This window comes from Protopterus annectens, chromosome 10.part0 (assembly GCF_019279795.1).
Source record: "Protopterus annectens isolate FY-2018-M chromosome 10.part0, PAN1.0, whole genome shotgun sequence".
NCBI lineage: Eukaryota > Metazoa > Chordata > Ceratodontiformes > Protopteridae > Protopterus > Protopterus annectens.
Window position 1 is genome coordinate 1,702,557,955 of NC_056744.1, and position 20,681 is coordinate 1,702,578,635.

Here is a 20,681-nt window from a genome sequence, read left to right on the forward strand (position 1 = left end):
ATATATATAAACACACATATATATATAATTTTCTTAAAATACATAATTTAGTTGTCTTTTAAGTCAAAATTTACCTGGTATTTCTAAAGTCTGAACATTAAAATTAAATGAAAGTGCTTAAAACACTGCCATTCAATATCTGAACTACAGTTTGCATTGCCCTTTAAATGGAGGCGGTCACTTCCCAAGACATTTTGCTTCCTGTGCTCTGAAAATGAAACTGGAATTGCTTGTTGCTATTCACATGGCTTATAGAATGTGGGCGTTTAGTATTGCTTAAATTTATCAGTTTGTCTGAAACTCTGTTGATTCCAGCTGAATAGGGTCTGTGTTAACAGGATTTTATACCGTGTAAGAAAACTTTCTTGTTCTGAGTATAGACAGGAACTTTCCAGTGAAAAGGTCAGAGTAAATTGAAAACTAGTCAGTATGGTTCAAAGATCCTAGGAACTGAGGCTTGGGCATTCAATGCAGGAAACAGACTGCAGGGAGAAAGAAAATATGCAGAATCTGTGTGTTACAAATGGGAGAACAGAGCAGTGCTGTGGTGAGCACAGACGGAGACTGGAGTTGTTCTGCCAGGAGGATGAGGCCTTTATCTGTATCCTGTGTGTTCCCAGCCATTCCTATCACAGTTTTGTGTTCCAGCATGAGGCCGTCAGTGTGTATCAGGTAAGGGATGACTCATGATGAATGTGAACTAATTGGTTCCCTCTATGGGGATGAACTGACTAAAGAATTGTCCTACAAAAGTTTCAGCCTGTTTTTTTTCTTAGTTAATGAATAATGTGGTCATGTAAAAAAAAATTCTGTATTTTCTAACACAAAGCAGCTTAAAAGTGTGATATTAAGTGACAGAGTAGAAGGTTAAGTAGGAAAAGTTTGCCTTTTTTTTTTTTTTTGCTGATTACACAAAGTTATGTAGCATGACTGCTACAGAAGCAGGTTCAGAAACAATGAAAAGTTATATGTCAAGGTAAAAGAGAAAGTGTTAAGCATGATAGCTTAAATTCAGTGCATCTGTGAGGTAAACTAAAATGAGTGCAAAGTGCTGTGTGAAAGTGTTAGCATTAAATGAGGAAGGGGCCAGGGGTTCATCTTATCTGATTAACTAAATGCATGGAGCTATTATGAGGGGAGTACCAGAAAAAGCTGTTTAAATAGTAGGCTGTGTACAAAGAGGCATGGGAAAACAAAACAAAAAAGGTTATTATGTCTTATACAGCTAGAAATCAAGGTGGGAGTTGGAGCTGGAGGTGGCAGAGTTAAAGATGTTGAGATTTACATTGGGTGTGATGAGGATGGACAGGATTAGGAATCAGTATGTTGGTGGGTCAGCTCAGGTTGGATGATTTGGAGATAAAGCCAGAGAGGCGAGATAACATTGGTTTGGACATGTGCTGAGGAGAGATGCTGGGTATATTGGGAAAAAGATGCTAAGGATGGAGCTGCCAGGTAAGAGGAAAAGAGAAAGGCCTAAGATAAGGTTTATGGATGTGGTGAGAGAGGGCATGCAAGTGGTTGGTTTGACAGAGCAAGATGCAGTGGACAGGAAGAAATGGAAACAGGTGATCCGCTGTGGTGACCCCTAATGGGAACAGCCGAAAGAAGAATATGCAGCTAGAGCTCACATAAACTGCTAATGAGCAGTTCTGTAGACCTCATCTTTCTAAGGATGTGGACAGTTTGAAGGTAATTTAGTACAACATGAGAAAAAGGTGCATGGGCTACACCAGATGTCATAAATAAAACTATATATATATATATATATATATATATATATATATATATATATATATATATATATATATATATATATATATATATATATGAGCACCACATAATCGAATGACTGAAATCTCGAATTTCATATGGTCGAGACCATATGATGAGATTTTAGTAAATCAAATGTGTGTAGCGTTCAGAAATAAGACTTTACTTACCTTAATACATTACGTGCACACAGAGACAAGTATTGTTGTATGCTCTGTGTGTGCGTAATTGTTGTTTCTTGGTGTTGGCAGGAAATGAGAAATCTCCGTTTTGCTCATATAAGCAAGACAGGAGATTTCCTATCTCCCACTGTAGTGCGATCTTGGAGTTGATATATTTAAGTAGGGGGTGTGGGGGCACAGCCCTCACATAAAGTGCAGGTGGGGAACCCCTGCAAAGTGAAGTTTGGGTTTTGTATTTTTTGATGGTTTCGCTTCAGAAGTTGAGTTTCGAAACTTCGAGCTTTTAGTTTCGATTATTTGCAGTTTGAGATTTTGGCAATTCGATCTTCTGAAGTGAATCCATATATATATATATATATATATATATATATATATATATATATATATATATATATATAGATATATATATATACACATATATATATATATATATATTCTTTAACAAAGGAAGTAGAATAAACATTTTAACCACCACAGAAGTGGTAGTAGATGCCATGTGGTTGGCATATTAAAAACAAAATAAAAGACGTCACAGAACAAGAAGACACAATCAAAAGACACAAATAGCTCAGAGAAGTAAGAAGGAGGATTATTTAATAGAAAAGATAATGAATGAATGGTATAATTTAACCGAAAAATAGCTCTAGTAAAACAGTAATTGAGTTTAAAGATGTGAGCCAGACATAAATGAGCTCTTGGATATGAGCAGGAATGTAAAGTAAGCTGTTGGTCTATATAATAGTTATGCCACTCTGGAGATTAGATGGGTCAAACTATCATTATCTGCTGCTATAATCTTTGTTTCTATAGCTGAACCATGTATAAAGCATAAAGACACTTTCCAAATATTTATTTATTTTACATTTGTTAATAAGGGGTGTCTGACTGAGCCGAAAAGGCCCTTTTTCAGCAGAGGCCCGGGGAGAAAAGCTCCACATAGAAAAATTACGGATACATTTAGACATGATCAGTATACACATAAATTACAAAAAAAAACATGTTTTTACAGTGGTATGCAGCACATCAACAGTTACAGTGGAGAGAACAATAAAAAAATATTTAAAAAGAAAGGTACTCAATGGATTTGTGGTGTACAGCTGAAATTTGGAACATAGGTAGAATACATACATAGTACACAGGTACAATACATACATTGCAGATTAGCCAGTGTTTGTGAGAATAGTTTTCAATCTTAATCAAGTACTCTAGGTTTAGTATGTGTACCTTATCTGCTTTCACTTGCCTGGGGAGCAATCATGGCACTGCCAACTTTGCTTGAGATGTTGCCTGATGAGGTGTTTAAAAGGAGGCTTTGGATGATGTGTTTTGAATGCTAGTGGGGACAGAGTTCCATTTTTAGCCACTGAACTACTATATAGTGCATCTCCAAAGCTATTGTGGCTGTTGGTGACTTCTAGTAGTAGCTTGCTTGATGATCTAAGAGGCCTTTTGGCTGAGTGATATTGTACTAGGTTTTTGAGGGCAGGACACTTACTGGGGAGGTAATAGATAAAATGACAGAGGCAGAGCTGATTGTAGGTTAGGAGGTTGGGCAGTTCAAGCCAGTGGAGTTGTCTCAAAGCAGTACAGTGATGAGTTCTTTATAAGCAATTTGCAGCAAAGTGGGCAATTCTGTTATAGCAGGCTTCCATTTGCTTAGTTCAGTTTTGTTGAGATTAGTCAGAATGGGAGATACATAGAGTAGGGTGGATAGAAGTTGGGAGCGAGCAATGGCTGATCTTGTGTTGTTGGTAAGAAATGGTTTGAAATGGTAGTGATCCCAGTTTGGCATGTACTTTTTTAATGGTCAAGTTGAGATGACTATCAAATTTTAGTTGGGAATCTATGGTTATTCCCAATAGCTTAGCCTGTGCCACTGGAGCGAATGGAGTAGCATTTGTGGAGTAGATAGTGAATTGACTGTTATCAGTGTTTTTGTTAGAACTGGTTATAATCATAAGGTGAGTTTTCTTTTTATTGAGGATAAGATGGGTGTTGGTTAGGTAGTTTTCAGCATCAGAGAATGCTAGTTGAGTTGTTTGCAGGAGGGTGGGAATGTTTTCTGCAGCACAGATTAAGGTAGTGTCATCTGCATACTGAATGATAGATGCATGCTGTGTGGTGGTATGGAGGTCATTTGTGAAGACTGTGAATAGTAGTGGTTCTAAGATAGAACCCTGTGGGACTCTTATATTATGGGCAGCTGAGGAGAGAGAGAATTTTCCCATTTCACAGCTTGGTACCTGTCAGTTAAGTAGCTTTGGAACCAGGTAAGAGTGGAATTTGATAGGTGAGACTGGTTTAGTTTGTTTAGCAGGATTTGGTGCAAGACTGTGTCAAATGCATTGGACATATCGAAAAAAAGAGTTGACACCTGCAGGCCTTCATTTTTGAGACGGTTTACTGTGTCTGTGAAGTAGAGGAGTTCTGTAGTGGTACTATGGGCAGGTCTGAAACAATGCTGAGTAGGTGACAGGTTTTGCTGTCTAGGAGATATTTTAGCATCTGGGTATGGATAGATTTTGGCCAGGGGGGAGAGTAAAGCAATGGGTCTGTAGATATTAAGTTCAGTGGAGGTCCCACCTTTATGTATGGGCTTAACATAGGATATTTTCCAGAGTTTGGGCCATAGTTTTCAACAACTGATCTGTTTATGAGAGTGGAGATTGTGATAGCAGTAGCATCTGCTGTGAGTTTCAAGAAATAGCTGGGGAGTAGGTCGGCTGCTATTGATGATGTTTTTAGTTTGGAGAGCATGCTTTTGATTGAAGTGGTGAAAACTGTTTTGAGGGTAAAGCTTGTATTAGTGTTATTTGTGTTGGGGGGGGGTAGTGAGGAAGGAACTGTCCTGTGATACTAAGGATAGAATTGAGTTCACAAAAGCCAAGACAAAAAAAAGACTCTCACCTGGTGGACAATAAATAATTCGGAAATAAATATATCAGAAATGGGTATTTACACCTCCTTTTTCCTCACTGGGTTGATTGAACTTGGTAGACAATATAAATGAAACTAAATAGATAGAGGAGAGGAAGAGTTATTAGTGAAGGGAGATTAAATATGAAAGGAAGGTATGGAGTTTATATATATATATATATATATATATATATATATATATATATATATAGATATAGATATATATAATTTTCTTAAAATACATAATTTAGTTGCCTTTTAAGTCAAAAATTTACCAGGTATTTCTAAAGTCTGAATATTAAAATTAAATGTAAGTGCTTAAAACACTGCCATTCCATCTCAGAAAATAAAATATCTGAACTACAGATTGCATTGCCCCTTTAAATGGAGGCGGTCACTTCTCAAGACATTCTACTTCCTGTGCTCTGAAAATGAAACTGGAATTGCTTGTTTTTATTCACATGGCTTGCAGAATGGGGCTTTTAGTATTGCTTAAATTTGTCGTTTTGCCTGAAACTCTGTGGATTCCAGCTGAATAGGGTCTCTGTTAACAGGATTTTATACAGTGAAACAAAACTTTCCTGTTCTGAGTATAGACAGGAACTTCCCTTTGAAAAGGTCCAGCATAAATTGAAAGCTGGTTAGTATGGTTCAAAGATCCTAGCAACTGAGGCTGGGTCATTCAATGCAGGAAACAGACTGCAGGGAGAAAGAAAAGATGCAGAATCTGTGTGTTACAAATGGGAGTACAGAGCAGTGCTGTGGGGAGCACAGACGGAGACTGGAGTTGTTCTGCCAGGAGGATGAGGCCTTTATCTGTGTCCTGTGTGTTCCCAGGCATTCATGTCACAGTTTTGTGTTCTTGCATGAGGCCGTCAGTGTCTATAAGGTAAGGGATGAGTCATGATGAATGTGAAGTAATTGGTTCCCTCTATGGGGATGAACTGACTAAAGAATTATCCTACAAAATTTTCAGCCTGTTTTTTTCTTTTTTTTTTTTTTTTGTAGTTAATGAATAATGTGGTCATGTAAAAAAAATTCTGTATTTTCTAACACAAAGCAGCTTAAGGAAAAGTTTGCCTTTTTTTTTTTTTTTTTTTTGTTTATTACACTTTTGTAGCATGACTGCTACACAAGCAGGTTCAGAAACAATGAAAAGTTAATTGTCAAGGTAAAAGAGAAAGTGTTAAGCATGATAGCTTAAATGCAGTGCATCTGAGAGGTAAACTAAAATGAGTGCAAAGTGCTGTGTGAAATTGTTAGCATTAACAAGTGAGGAGGGGGCCAGGGGGGCCAGGGATTCATCTTATCTGATTAAATAAATGTATGCAGCTATAATGTGCAGGAGCACCAGAAAAAGCTGTTTGAATAGTAGGCTGTGTACAAAGAGGCATGGTAAAACTAAACAGAAAAGGTTATTATGCCTTGTACAGCTAGAAATCAAGGCACGAGTCAGAGCTGGAGGTGGCAGAGTTAAAGATGTTGAGATTTACATTGGGTGTGATGACGATGGACAGGATTAAGAGTCAGTATATTGGAGGGTCAGCTCAGGTAGGACGGTTTTGAGAAAAGGCCAAAGAGGCGAGATTGCATTGGTTTGGACATGTGCTGAGGAGAGATGTTGGATATATTGGGAAAAGGATGCTAAGGATGGAGCTGCCAGGTAAGAGGAAAAGAGAAAGGCCTAAGATAAGGTTTATGGATGTGGTCAGAGAGGACATGCAGGTGGTTGGTTTGACAGAGCAAGATGCAGAGGAAAGAAAGAAATGGAAACAGATGATCCGCTGTGGTGACCCCATGGTGACCCCTATCAGGAGTAGCTGAAAGAAGAATATGCAGCTAGAGCTCATATAAACTGCTAATGAGCAGTTCTGTAGACCTCCTCTTTCTAAGGATGTGGACAGCTTGAAGGTAATTTAGTACAACATGAGAAAATGGTGCATGGTCTACACCAGATGTCATTCACAGAGAACATTAATAAATAAAACAATACACACACACATATATATATATATATATATATATATATATATATATATATATATATATTCTTAGAATAAACATTTTAAGCACCACAGAAATGGTAGTAGAATCCATGTGGTTGCCATCATTTTAAGCACCACAGAAGTGGTATTAGAATCCATGTGGTTGCCATATTAAAAACAAAATAAAAGATGTCACAGAACAAGAGGACACATTCTGAAGACACAAATAGCTCAGAGATGTAAGAAGAAGGATTATTTAATAGGAAAGGTGATGAGTGAATGGTACAGTTGAACTGAAAAAAATAGCACTAGTAAAACAGTAATTGAGTTTATAAATGAGCTCTTGGATATGAGCAGAAATGTAAAGTAAGCTGTTGGTCTATATAATGGCTATGCTACTCTGGAGATTAGGTGGGTCAAACTGTCCTTATCTGCTGCTATAATATATGTTTCTATAGCTGAACCATGTGTAAAGCATAAAGACACTTTCCAAATATTTATTTATTTATTTATTTTACATTTGTTAACCAGGGGTGTCTGTCTGAGCCGAAAAGTCCCTTTTTCAGCAGAGGCCTGGGGAGAAAAGCTCCACATAGAAAAATTACAGATACATTTAGACATGATGAGTATACACACAAATTACAAAAGACATGTTTTTACAGTGGTATCCAGCACATCAACAGTTACAGTGGAGAGAACAAACAAAAAAATATTTAAAAATAAAGGTACTTAATAGATTTGTGGTGTACAGCTGAAATTTGGAACATAGGTAGAATACATACATAGTACACAGGTACAGTACATACATTGTAGATTAGCCAGTTTTTGTGAGAATGTTTTTCAATCTTAATCAAGTGCTCTGGGTTTAGTATGTGTACCTTATCCACTTTCACTAGCCTGGGGAGACATCATGGCACTGCTATCTTTGCTTGAGGTGTTGCCTGATGAGGTCTTTAAAAGAGGCTTTGAATGCTAGTGGGGACAGAGTTCCATTTTTTAGCCACTGAACTCCTATATAGTGTATCTCCAAAGCTATTGTAGCTGTTGGTGACTTCTAGTAGTAGTTTGCTTGATGATCTAAGAGGCCTTTGGCTGAGTGATGTTGTACTAGGTTTTTGAGGGCAGGACACTTACTGGGGAGGTAATAGATAGAATGACAGAGGCAGAGCTTATTTTAGGTTAGGAGGTTGAGCAGTTCAAGCCAGCAGAGCTGTCTCAAAGCAGTATAGTGATGAGTTCTATATGAGCAATTTGTAGCAAAGCGGGCAATTCTGTGATAGCAGGCTTCCATTTTGCTTAGTTCAGTTTTGTTGAGATTAGTCAGAATGGGAGCTGCATAGAGTAGGGTGGCTAGAAGCTGGGAGCGAGCAATGGCTGATCTTGTGTTGTTGTTAAGAAATGGTTTGATACGGTAGAGTGATCCCAGTTTGGCATGTACTTTTTTAATAGTCAAGTTGAGATGACTATCAAATATGTGGTGGGAGTCTATGGTTATTCCCAATAGAGCAATTGGAGTAGCATTTGTGGAGTATATAGTGAATTGACTGTTATCAGTGTTTTTGTTAGAACTGGTTATAATCATAAGCTGAGTTTATCTTTGGACTGAGGATAAGTTGGGCTTTGGTTAGGTAGTTTTCAGTGTCAGAGAATGTTAGTTGAGTTGTTTGCAGGAGGGTGGGAATGTTTTGTGCAGCACAGATTAAGGTAGTGTCACCTGCCTACTGAATGATAGATGCATGCCGTGTGGAGGTATGGAGGTCATTTGTGAAGACAGTGAATAGTAGTGGTCCTAAGATAGAACCCTGTTGGACTCCTATAGTTATGGGCAGCTGAGGAGAGAGAAAATTTTCCCATTTCACAGCTTGGTACCTGTCAGCTTTGGAACCAGGTAAGAGTGGAATTTGATAGGCGATACTGGTTTAGTTTGTTTAGCAGGATTTGGTGTGAGACTGTGTCAAATGCTTTGGACATATTCAAAGAAAGAGTTGACACCTGCAGACCTTCATTTTTGAGACAGTGTACTGTGTCTATGAAGCAGAGGAGGGATGTAGTGGTACTATGGGCAGGTCTGAAATCATGCTGAGTAGGTGACAGGATGTTGCTGTCTAGGTGTTATGTTAGCATCTGGGTATGTTTGCAATTTTCTAGGATTTTGGCCAGGGGGGAGAGTAAAGCAATGGGTCTGTAGTTATTAAGTTCAGTGGAGGTCCCACCTTTATGTATGGGTGTAACATGGGATATTTTCTAGAGTTTGGGCACACAGTTTTCAACAATTGATCTGTTTATGAGAGTGGAAATTGGGAGCAATAGCATCTGTTGTGAGTTTCAAGAAATAGCTGTGGAGTAGGTCGGCTGCTGTTGATGAGGTTTTTAATTTGGAGAGCATGCTTTTGATTGAAGTGGTGGAAACCGTTTTGAGAGTAAACCTTGTATTAGTGTTATTTGTGTTGTGGGGGCTATTGAGGAAGGAACTGTCCTGTAATACTAAGGATAGAATTGAGTTCACAAAGTGGGAGTTTAATTGTGTTTCGATGAGAGCTTTAGTGTTAGGGGTGGTTCATTTGGGGGTAGCCTTTTGGGTGGATTTTAGTAGCTGGTTTACATTTTTCCAAAATTTTTGGGGGTTGTGTTGGTATTTAGTTTGTAATGTCGTATACATTGGTATTTAGTTTGTTTGCAATGTCGTGTACAAATAGTTTTGCCTGTAGGACTCTCTTCTTTCTACAGTATCTAATTTATATGCCAGCCCCTCCTTTGTGCCCTGGAAGATGCAGACTCCATGTTTTAAAGCTGTAGTATGGAACTGACCTGGATACTGTCAAAGTGACTCTTTTCCACCATAGCTAGTAGAAGGAAAGGCATTGCTTGTCGCATGAAGCAGATAGTTTTAACATTCTTTTCTAGTTTTTTTTTTTTTAATGAGCAAATGGACATATAAACTGAAAACAACTTCCTATCTAAGCATACAGTGAGATTTTATGAGTAGAATGCTTCTAGAGTATTTAGATTTTGGTGTACATTGTCTTTGTAATATGTAAACCAGAAAAGTAAGTTGGGATTCATAAACCAATAATGTAATGTGTTAATTGAATTGTGTTGTGTGGTGATGTACAGGGTCGGCCAAATCAGTCGCAGGATGCACCATTGTGCAGCCTGGTAAAATACTGCAGCCAACATATGCAAATGAATATATAATGATATGGAAATGAGTAACATTGTGCTAATGAAGCCAGTTAGAAATGCAAATGAGAGTGAACAACATGGCGGAGTCATTCAGAAGAGTATAAAACTTGCTCAACATGCTGCATCAGTTTGCAAATTTGTATGCCATCATTTCTTGGTGAACAGAAACTAAGACCTTGCTAAGATGCTAGCAGTAGTGCCCGCATTAATGAGACAGTATATTTTGTGAGCCATTCTTACAGCCGGTGTAGTCAATGGTATGCCTCATTGCTCCCCATGTCACCAACTGATCTGATCATTCCTAACATACCATCACCACCACTTTAAGGACATAAAAGCTGTGTTGTGGACAGAGACACAATGTGAGAGCTTGTAAACATGTGCTATTGTCACATGGAATCCCACAGGTTGTGTTGAATACCAATTCCTGTGGGCAATAAGGTATGGGTAACGTTGACTGTCCTTGTTACTGAGCCTTCCATTGGCATCATGGCATACAGTGGGCATATCACAGGCATCTCCCTGACAATTATTAGTTCATTGATGTTGCTGTACCATAGCATGAGGAGCGGTATATGTGGTTCCTACAGAATGAAGAGGAGAGACACCACTAAGCAGACATTCTTTGAAATAATAGCCCATTTCCTTGAAGGTCAGGGGACCACTGATTGCACCCACATCACCATAAAAGCTCTACCTGGTCCACGTAGCAATGGTGTGTCAACCTGAAAGGTTTCCTTTTCATTAATTGCCAGGTATTATGCAATGTTCAGGGTTTATTGCATAGAATGCATATGAGTTCCATCCAGATACTTTCTACAATTCCCCACATCAGCACATGTCACATGCATACTAGCTATATGTTTAGGATGATTTTCCTTGTGAACATTGTATAGATGATGCTGAATGCCCCTACAGCCATGGTTTATGATGCCAGTAAACAACCCACAGAGCATGGCTGAGACTCCATAGAACTCTGCAGTGTCACATACACTAACAGCATTAAGTGTATGTTCAAATTATTTAAGGCCCACTTCCAAGATTCTTTTACTAGCACAGGGCAGTATGCTTTGGGAACTGCAACAAGATATTTGCTGTCTGCACAGTGTTGCAAAGCATTGTATTCTACAGACAGTTAAAGCAGGGGTTTACCACTGGAGGTCCAGCTTGACCATCCATAGTCAGTGGCAGAGGAAGTGCTAGTTGATGAGCTGTTGGAGAAAGTGACAATAGGAGAAGACTATGAGAGGCATAGGCAGGTGAAATACATTATAGCATTGGCAAACGTTTTGTGTCTGGTCCACAAGTATGGGCCAGAATAGACTCAACAAAGCTAAAACTGATGTGTGCAGTACTACACCTAGATTATGCTGTACAGTGCAGCAGACATTACCTAACCATGAAACACAACAGTGAGGGTTGAGCATAGTTGTCATATTGCACTGGTGGGGAGAGACAGATAGAGAGGCACCAACAATGGGCACATTGATAAAATGGGGATAAGGATGTGGAAAGAAGTGAGTGGCTAGCTGATTGGAGTAAGCTGGGTATACTTTGCAGGAAGGGGGTGATGCTTCCCAATGAAACAAGATATCCAGATGTAGTAGGTACTTGCTCAGTATGGGTTCCTGGTCACAATGTATCTGCAGATGTTGTTGAACTGTGCATATATAAGATGTGAGAGGTGTTGTGGGGATGTCAGTATTGATGCAGATCTTGATTGCCTTTGGCCATAGGTACATCCCCTATAAAAGTGGCACATGCATCAACACCGATCAATAAGAATGAAGATGAACTGCATGACCTTGATTGCTTGGTCATACCATATACACTATGTCAGTGCAGGAGGCTGTGGTTGACCACTGGCATGTAATGTGGTGGAGAAGCATTACATGACCCTTACCTATGTGATCTGTAGGGCATATCCACAGTGGAGGCAGATGAGCAGTATCATCGTAATATGACCCCATGGTGGCATTGGAGACATCCATGTGCCTCTCCAGCATGCTAATCGATTGATCCAGGATATTGCAATGAGTTGGAGACATGGCATTAACATCCACCAGAACTGCTGCTTCTGACTTCAGTCTGCATGAACTGTGGTAGTACCACTGCACACTGCTGGTGTGTAAGCAGCAAAAAGGGGTGCTCCCTTTGTAGGGGTGTTGAGCAAGGTCTGTCACTTAATGTGTCTGGTAAGTTGCTCTCCACAGTAATCAGTACTGATAGTGACACTGTGTCCCTAGGCCATTTCATGGTAGGCTTAGGCCACTATCATCATCAGGATGTGATGCTGCACTAACATGAGGCATGCTGCCTTTCGCAGAAGATGTCTGCATGATGGTAGCACCCATGAAAATGGACAAACACCCATGTGTAACATTGATATGTGACAATCCCATCTCCCAGTGGTGCAATAACAGTATAGATAACAAGGTAAGCACACAATGTAAGAAAACATACCTTGTGTTTTCTGCCATTATGTCTGTACAGGAGATATGGCAGTGGTCAACATCCATGACCTCTTGGCATGGCACAACAGTGTCTTACTGATGTATGGAAATAGTAACTTGATGCATCTCTTAACAGTGACACATGATGGTGCAACCAGTTCAGCACCCACATTCAGGCATTCACCATCAGCGCCCTTTCACTAAAAGAGGATCTCCATGTTGGAAAGGGTATTCTGCAATGGTAGATCCCTGCCCTTGGCCACCCTTTCCCATTCATTGGTGTGGGCCTCTGTGTGAGCATGCAGAATCACATCAGTGACCCTATAAGATATTTATGATGATCTTTTGTAGGTACAAGCTGCATTAACTTCTACAACCATCCCACCTCACTTATGTTCTCAGAAGTCCTGGTCATTCTTGTTTGTGCTCAAAATCTACCATCCATGCTAATGGATAGCTCTTAGCACATTGGTCTTTGTCCAGAAAAAAGATCTTGAGGTGCTTCCTCTATTTTGACCAGTTATGTACCTGTGCATGTGAAACGTACACCTGTGGTCAGTAAGCAGACATAGACATAGACATGTCCATCATCATCTGTATTGCACTCACACCCATGCTGCAGGGGGTGTTTTACTAATAGCAGATGACTCTGAAGAAGCCTTTGAATTTGTAAGGTGAAAGCACTCAGTCATTTGTATTTTAATAAAAAAGTTCTTGTTCATTCCTAGTGGTTTGGGATTTTTATTGTTTTTTTTTTTTGTTGGATATATCCCAGTAGTGGTCCAGAAGGGCAACATGGGGCCAGACTGTGCTGCCATCCTCATTCTGTTATATGCCTACCCTGACCTCTGCCTCTCAAAGCACAACCAATGTATGTCTATCATACACACTTGCAGCCTATATCACTGTCCAATTGTGCCTCTCTCACCCCACCCATCCACTGTGTACCACACTTGAACCACAGATGAAGAGTACGTGCATTCCAACACAAAATGAGTAATCCACAGTGTACACAGTGCACTTCACACTGCTTCTCAGCCATACATCTGGTGGGCTAGTATGGTGGGCTACTGATGTTTAGATCTCTGCCCTCTCTGCTGACATTCACCATTTCAACCATCCCTGTACTCTCCACTTCCCAGTTAAGTTGGTGGAGTAAAACCCTACAAAAATAAAAACTGTTCTACACATACGATCAGCCTCTACCCTGCCACTGGCCTGTGTATCCTTAATACAGCAGAGGTACATCACTTCTTTACTCAGTAGACTTTTGTAGTTCTGTTCTGTAGATCTCTACCCTCCATGTAATTCTCATCCCCTGTCAACAAGTTGTTTCAGATCAGTACCACCTACAAAAATCCTGTCACCCACCCAACTTGCCTCTGATCTGTCTACCATTAGCACAGCAGACAAAGTACATTTTGTTCTCTTTTAGACTATCTAATCAACTCCTTTAAAGATCCTCTCACTACACTGGAGAAAATGGCAAGAAGTTCATCACAGCTGTGGCAGCTGTTTATATGAAGCTGTTTTAGGGCTCCTAGAATAGCCGTTTTAGGGCTCCTAGAATAGCCGTTATGTTAATAAGTCTGTTTAGGTTAAATGACTCTGAACTGCACACTTAGTAGAATATGAACCAGCCCTCAGCTGCTCATACACACGCATTGTGGACTGCAAAGCTGTCTGCACGTGCCTGGACAGGTCTGTGGCCTTAAAGGGACCACAATCTCTTTGTAATCTGCTCTAAAGCCTGTAGAGGCACCACCCCACTGCAATGCCACGACTGTTGGTGCAAAAGCAGGCTACTATAGATTAATAGGCTCCATACCTTAGGTGGCCACTGTGCCCATTCCTTCCCCTTCACATATGTCTGTTATCATGTGACTCTGCTTTGGCTCTCGCCTGTGTCCTGCTACACTGCTGCTCACCTCTGTGCATCATGTGGTCCTTGCAACTTGTGTTGTTGTGAAGCTGTTGTCAGTTTTCTACTGATATCGATTTGTGCCCATGGCTTCTGTAAGGGCTCCTACAAGGTGCAGGAGGAGGAAAAACATATTTTTCCACCTTTTGCATCAAGATAACCATGAGCTCCTTTGTGGGAAATCCTATAAGGGCCTACAGTGCAAGGAGGATGTGTGGCACTACCATGCCAAGGTGGTGAGTGATCCATTGGCATCTCTTCTCTTGGTGAATAGTGTGGCATCATTGCAATGTCCTGAAGAAATGCCACACCAAATGAAAAGAAGAGGTCATGGAGAGAGAGCCAGACTTCTACAGGCAGTATTAGAAATTACATATACAAAAGTAGGCATTTTTGTACAGCTATATGCAGTTATTGATGTTCATGGACATGATTTTTTTCTCTATATTCTCTTTGTTTTTTAAGTGATATGTCAGATGGATCTGACATATCACTTAAAAAAACAATGAGAATATAAGTGATATGTCCGATGGAGGCATGCATGCCTCTCCTGGTGTTAGGGTATGTATATGAAATTGGTGTTATGCCTGCATATCTGTTAGTTACCTTTTGCAGTGTTGCTACTTAGTTTCAACAATGCTTACAGCTTGATTTTTGTTTATGTGCAATGTATCGTGTAAGTACAAGTGGAACTGCTCGCATTCCTTCTTGCCACCTGGTGTTCCTAACAGTGTCACAGTGTTGCAGACAGAGTTGACAGTGGATGTTCTACCACTGTCACAAGTGGCATTATCTGCTTTGGATTTTTGTGGCTGGTCATTTTCAGTGTCACATTCCTATCCGTTCACCATGTCTTAATGCCCACTGCTGTTGGCAGCCCAACATGATGTATGCTTAGACTACATGACCTTATCAGGTACACCTGGCATATCTTGGGCATGCAGCTGCCATTTTGCAGGGATGGAAGCAGTGACAAGGTACCATATGAACAGTGTTCTCAGGGCAGTTAATTTGATATTATTGACTTTTTTTAGCAAAAGTTACTGATCCTTTATCCATTTTTCTGCCATAGAACCAGCAGTTGGTAATAATGCATAATTGAAAGACTCCAAGAATAAAATTATGTGAGACAGTTTGTTGTACCACAATATGCATCTTGAGAGATGTGTTGCATTAGAGTTCCAAAAGGACTGAATAAATTTTAAATTCCCTAGTGATATTTAGACAGTGACAGTGAGCTGTTTAGAGAACTCTGTTAGTTATTCAATCAGTGGTGCAACAGTTACCACACTCTCCTCAGGTGCAGAAGGCTGTGGGTTCTATTTCCATACCAGGTGGATCTAATGCTCATGTCATCCTTTGGATGAGATGTTAAAAAGAGGTCACTTCTGGTTGAGTTGGTGGTTGCTCAGGTAGATGTAAAAGAACTCTTGACACCTATTTAAAAGACTAGTGCTCCTTTTATTTATATACATAAAAATGTACAACATAGTTACAAATGTACAACTATATATATATATACAAACATATTTACACATATTCATAACTTACTTTACAGCTATACTAAATTTTCATGTCTATTAGACCTCACTCATTATTCCATAACCACCATCTTGTGTTAATATTGCCGCTAAAATCCATTTACCGTTAAACATAATTTCATTAATCCTTTCATGCTCTGTATAACCCATATGACATCAAGTAACGTTTTATCTATTCTTTACTTCTGTTCGTATAATGTCCATGTTTAATCATATCTATGTTTTATTTACTATTTTATACCTTTAAAAAATATTTTATTTACATAGTTTTCCACATAACTTTTTTACTCTTACATTTCAAAAACAAATGCATTTTTCTTAATTTCTTCTTCTTGACAATGTAAACATATTCACTTTTTTATATGACATAATTCCTTTTACTGCCAATCTTATATTTTACCAGTCTCCACAAAAAATCTTGACATTCTAGATTTCTGCGTGTCTGTGTGTGTATTTCTATATGCACACACATTCTTCAGTTTGATTACGATTTTATTGTACATAAAAACAAGCAGTTCAGTTCCATTCATTTATTGAACATCACCTGTTTAGTTAATTTTATTTAGATTTTGAGCACTTTCATTCATTACAAAGGTATTGCTTCTTCAGAATATGATTAAAAGTGGAAAGTGTAATAATAAAAGTGGTGGTTGGCTACTTGGTTGGGGTGGGGTGGAGGTTAATTCCTAACTGATCTATTTCAGTGCGCACCTTATGTTGAGGCTATCAGTCAGACCAGGAAGCATGTCACCCTTTAGAAAAATTTGCCATTTTAACTCTTTGTGATCCAAGAGGGAGTTAACTTCACTGATAAACGTGGGTTCTGCTTCTAGTGCTGATAAGTGGAACCCTAATGGAGTGGGACAGGTGGTGCTGTGCTTGGCTAAGTTGCTGATTGCATGGTGTGGGGCAGGTGGTACTGTGCTTAGCTAAGTTGCTGATTGCATGGTGTGGGGCAGGTGGTGCTGTACTTGGCTAAGGCATTAGTACAATCTAGCTTGCTGATTGCATGGTGTGGGGCAGGTGGTGTTGTGCTTGGCTAAGGTGTTGTACAATCTAAGCTGATGATTGCTAATTGGTGCTTCCTAATCCTGTCCTGAAGTCTCCATGTGGTTTTCCCTATGTAAAATGTGCTGCAATGGCCACATAGTCCTATGTAAACCATGTTGCTGGAGTTCTATTTGAAGGACCTATTTAAGTGATTCATGTTGCTAGATGAACTGAGGGTGATATCTTTCCTACTAGGATGAATCTGTACTAATTGCAGTGTCTGCACTGGTGCCTGGCTGTACTGATGTTGGTGGGGGGGGGGGGGGGGTATTTTCCTGAATCTGTGGTCTGACTCAAAAAGGGTTTTCAAGGATATTGATTTCTTGTAGATGAACTCAGATTGTGCCTAATTCATTGCTAATGTCCTGGCTAGTCTGTAGGATGCACTAGTTTTTGAGTATTATCTCCCACACTGTGGGTGTCAAGGGAGATAGGATAGGATCTCAGTCTGGTGTCTGGGGTAGTATCTCTCCAGGAGTAGGTCATTAAGGAATGTGCATTCCTTGTCAAAAGTGGAGTTGTCACTGATGATCCAACTTACAGGAAAGCAACCTTCAGAAACTATTACCCTGACTGTGACAGTCAGCATCTCCCTTCATGAAAAGGAATATCATGAAGGGACAATTCATCAGGCTCAGTCAGATCGTCAGTGATGACTCCACTTGTATTCATGTATATTGTGTGTGTGTGTGTGTGTGTGTGTGTGTGTGTGTGTGTATATATATATATATATATATATATATATGTATAAAATATGTGTGTAAATAAATATATGTATATATTTGTGTATGTGTACACACATGTATATATGACTCCAGCCATTGGGGATGTACAAGCCAGTGTATTTCTTCATGCCAGTCCCAAGGCCAGATAAACAGGTAGGTTACATCAGGAATGGCATGCAGCATAACATTTTTGCCAGATCAAATATGCGGACAAAAATATGTATTTCCATACCAGATCAGTCAAGGCTTGGGTTAACAATGACTGCCATCAGTATTGGCCAACAGAGTGCTGGTAGACATTGGGCTACTGTTGGCCGAAAGAGGAGGAGGGGAAAGGCATGCCCAGAGGCAGGAAGAGAGGAGGAAAGTTAGGAATGTGGTAGTGAGAGTAGAAACTTTGAATGTTGGCAGTATGACTGGTATCGGGAAAGAGCTAGCCAATATGGAGATAAAGAAGGTGGATATATTGTGCATGCAAAAGAGCAGATAGAACGGGAGTAAGGCCAAGTGTATTGGAGGGGTGTTCAAATTGTTCTACCATGGTGTGGATGGGGAGAAATGGGTAGGGGGTTATCCTGAAGGAACAGTATGTCAAGAGTGTTTTGGAGATGAAAAGAGTATCGGACAGAGTGATGTTTATGAATCTGGAAATTCATGGTGAGATGATGAATGTTAGTGTATGTGCTCTGCAAGTTGGGTGTGTAATGGATGAGAAAGAAAACTTTTTGAGTGAGTTATAGTGGTGAGTGTACCCACAGCTGACAGAGTAGTGATTAGGAGTGGATTTCAATGGCATGTTGGAGAGGGGAACAGAGAGGATGAGGAGGTGAGTGGTAGGTATGGTGTTGAGGAGAGGAATGAAGAAGGTCAGATTGTAGTGGATTTTGTAAAAAGCATGGACATGCCTGTGGTGAATACATATTTTAAGAAGAGGGAGGACCATTGGGTGACGTAGAACAGTGGAGGAAGATGCACACAGGTGGATTACATCCTGTGCAGAAGGGCCAGTCTGAAGAAGATTGGAGACTGTGAAGTGGTGACAGGAGAAAGTTTAGACAGACAGCATAGGATGGTGGTCTAAAGGATGATGTTGGTGATCAAGAAGAGGAGGATGAGTGCCAAAGATCAAATGGTGGAAGTTGAAAAAGGATGATTGTGAGGTGGAGGTCAGCGAAGAGTTATGACCGGCACTGGGTAGCAGTGAAGAATTACCTGATAACTGGGCAGTCACAGCAGAGGTGGTAAGGGAGACAGCTAGGAAGGTGCTTGGTGTGACATCTGGACAGAGGAAGGAGGACAAGGAGGTCTGGTGGTGAAACAAGGAAGTACAGGAGAGTATACAGAGGAAGAGGTTGTTGAAGAAGTGGGATTTTCAGAGAGATGACTAAATTGGATAGGTGTGTAAGGAGACATATGGTGAAGAGAGAGGTGGCAAAGGTTAAAGATAAGATGTATGGAGAGTTGTATGAAAGGTTGAACACTAAGGAGGGAGAAAAGGCCCTGTACCAATTGGCTAGACAGAGGGACTGAGCTAGGAAAGATGTGCCACAGGTTAGGGTGATGAAGGGTAATGAGGGAAACATACTCACAAGTTAGGAGAGTGTGTTGGGCAGATGGGAAGAGTACTTTGAGGAGCTGGTGAATAAAGAGAATGAGAAAGAGAGAGCGAGAAGGTTGGATGATGTGTGGGTAGGGATCAGGAAGTGCAATGGATTAGCAAGGAGGAAGTAAGGACATCTATGAAAAGGAAGAATGGGAAGGTTGTTGGTGCAGCTGACATGCCTGTGGAAGCATGGATGTGTTCAGGACATATGGCAGTAGAGTTTTTAACTAGATTGTTTAATGAAATCTTGGAAAGTGAGAGGATGCATGAGGAGTTGATCAATGAAATACTTCATCCTGGTAACCCCTCGTCTCCAAACCCCTGCCCAACATACACATCCCAAGAGACTTCTTCTATCTTCATTTCCTACTTTGATTCCATTAGTAAGATAATAAGTCCTGTCCCCTTAAATTCTGACTATAAAAATGCACCTGATTCTCCCTCAACTTAGAATTCTACTAACATTTTTCTCTTAAACCAATACCTACCAGCTATTTAAAATCTCTTCCTCGCAAATTAAAATCCTGTTCTCTATCTACTGATATTCTGCCTCCCTCCTTCCTTCAGATTGCAGCAGGCTCTCTATCCCTCCCAGTCTGTATAGTGATAAACCAGTCAATCTTTGAATCTAAAATCCCCTCTATCTGGAAAGAATTTTATACCCTACCTATACACAAAGGAGGTAACTCCGTAGACATCACCAATTTCAGACCCATAGCCATCTTGTCACCTCTCTCAAAAGTCTTACAAAAATGTGTGCATAAGCAAGTCATGGAACATCTATTACAAGGATATTTGCTCACCCCCACACAACATGGTTTTTGCCCAAAACATAGCACCACTACAGCCCTCCTTTCCTTTATCAATACTATTTCTCTGGCCAGGGATAACAATACACTAGTGTCATGCTTATTCCTAGATCTATCTAAAGCATTTTATACAGTCTGTCACCCTTTCCTTCTGGACAAAGTCACAAACCGTACTTTCTCCACCTCTACCATTGCCTGGTTTACTAGCTACCTCACAGACTGACTACAATTAATAAAATGGACCTCTGCTCTCTCTCCTTCTCTCCATATCAATATGGGTGTTCACCAAGGATCTATTCTTGGTCCTCTACACTAAATTATTTTTACTAATCAACTCTACACATCCTGCCCTCGGTAAACCCTCATCCAATATGCTGATGACTCTACAGTTATCACCATTGCCAACACCCTCTCTGACTTAAATTCTATTACTCAGAAATCCTTCAACTCTGTCAAATCCTGACTCTCTAAAAATCCTCTAATTCTGAGTCCTAAAAAAATTAACTCTTACTTTTCTCCCCCAAAACCTACATAACCTTA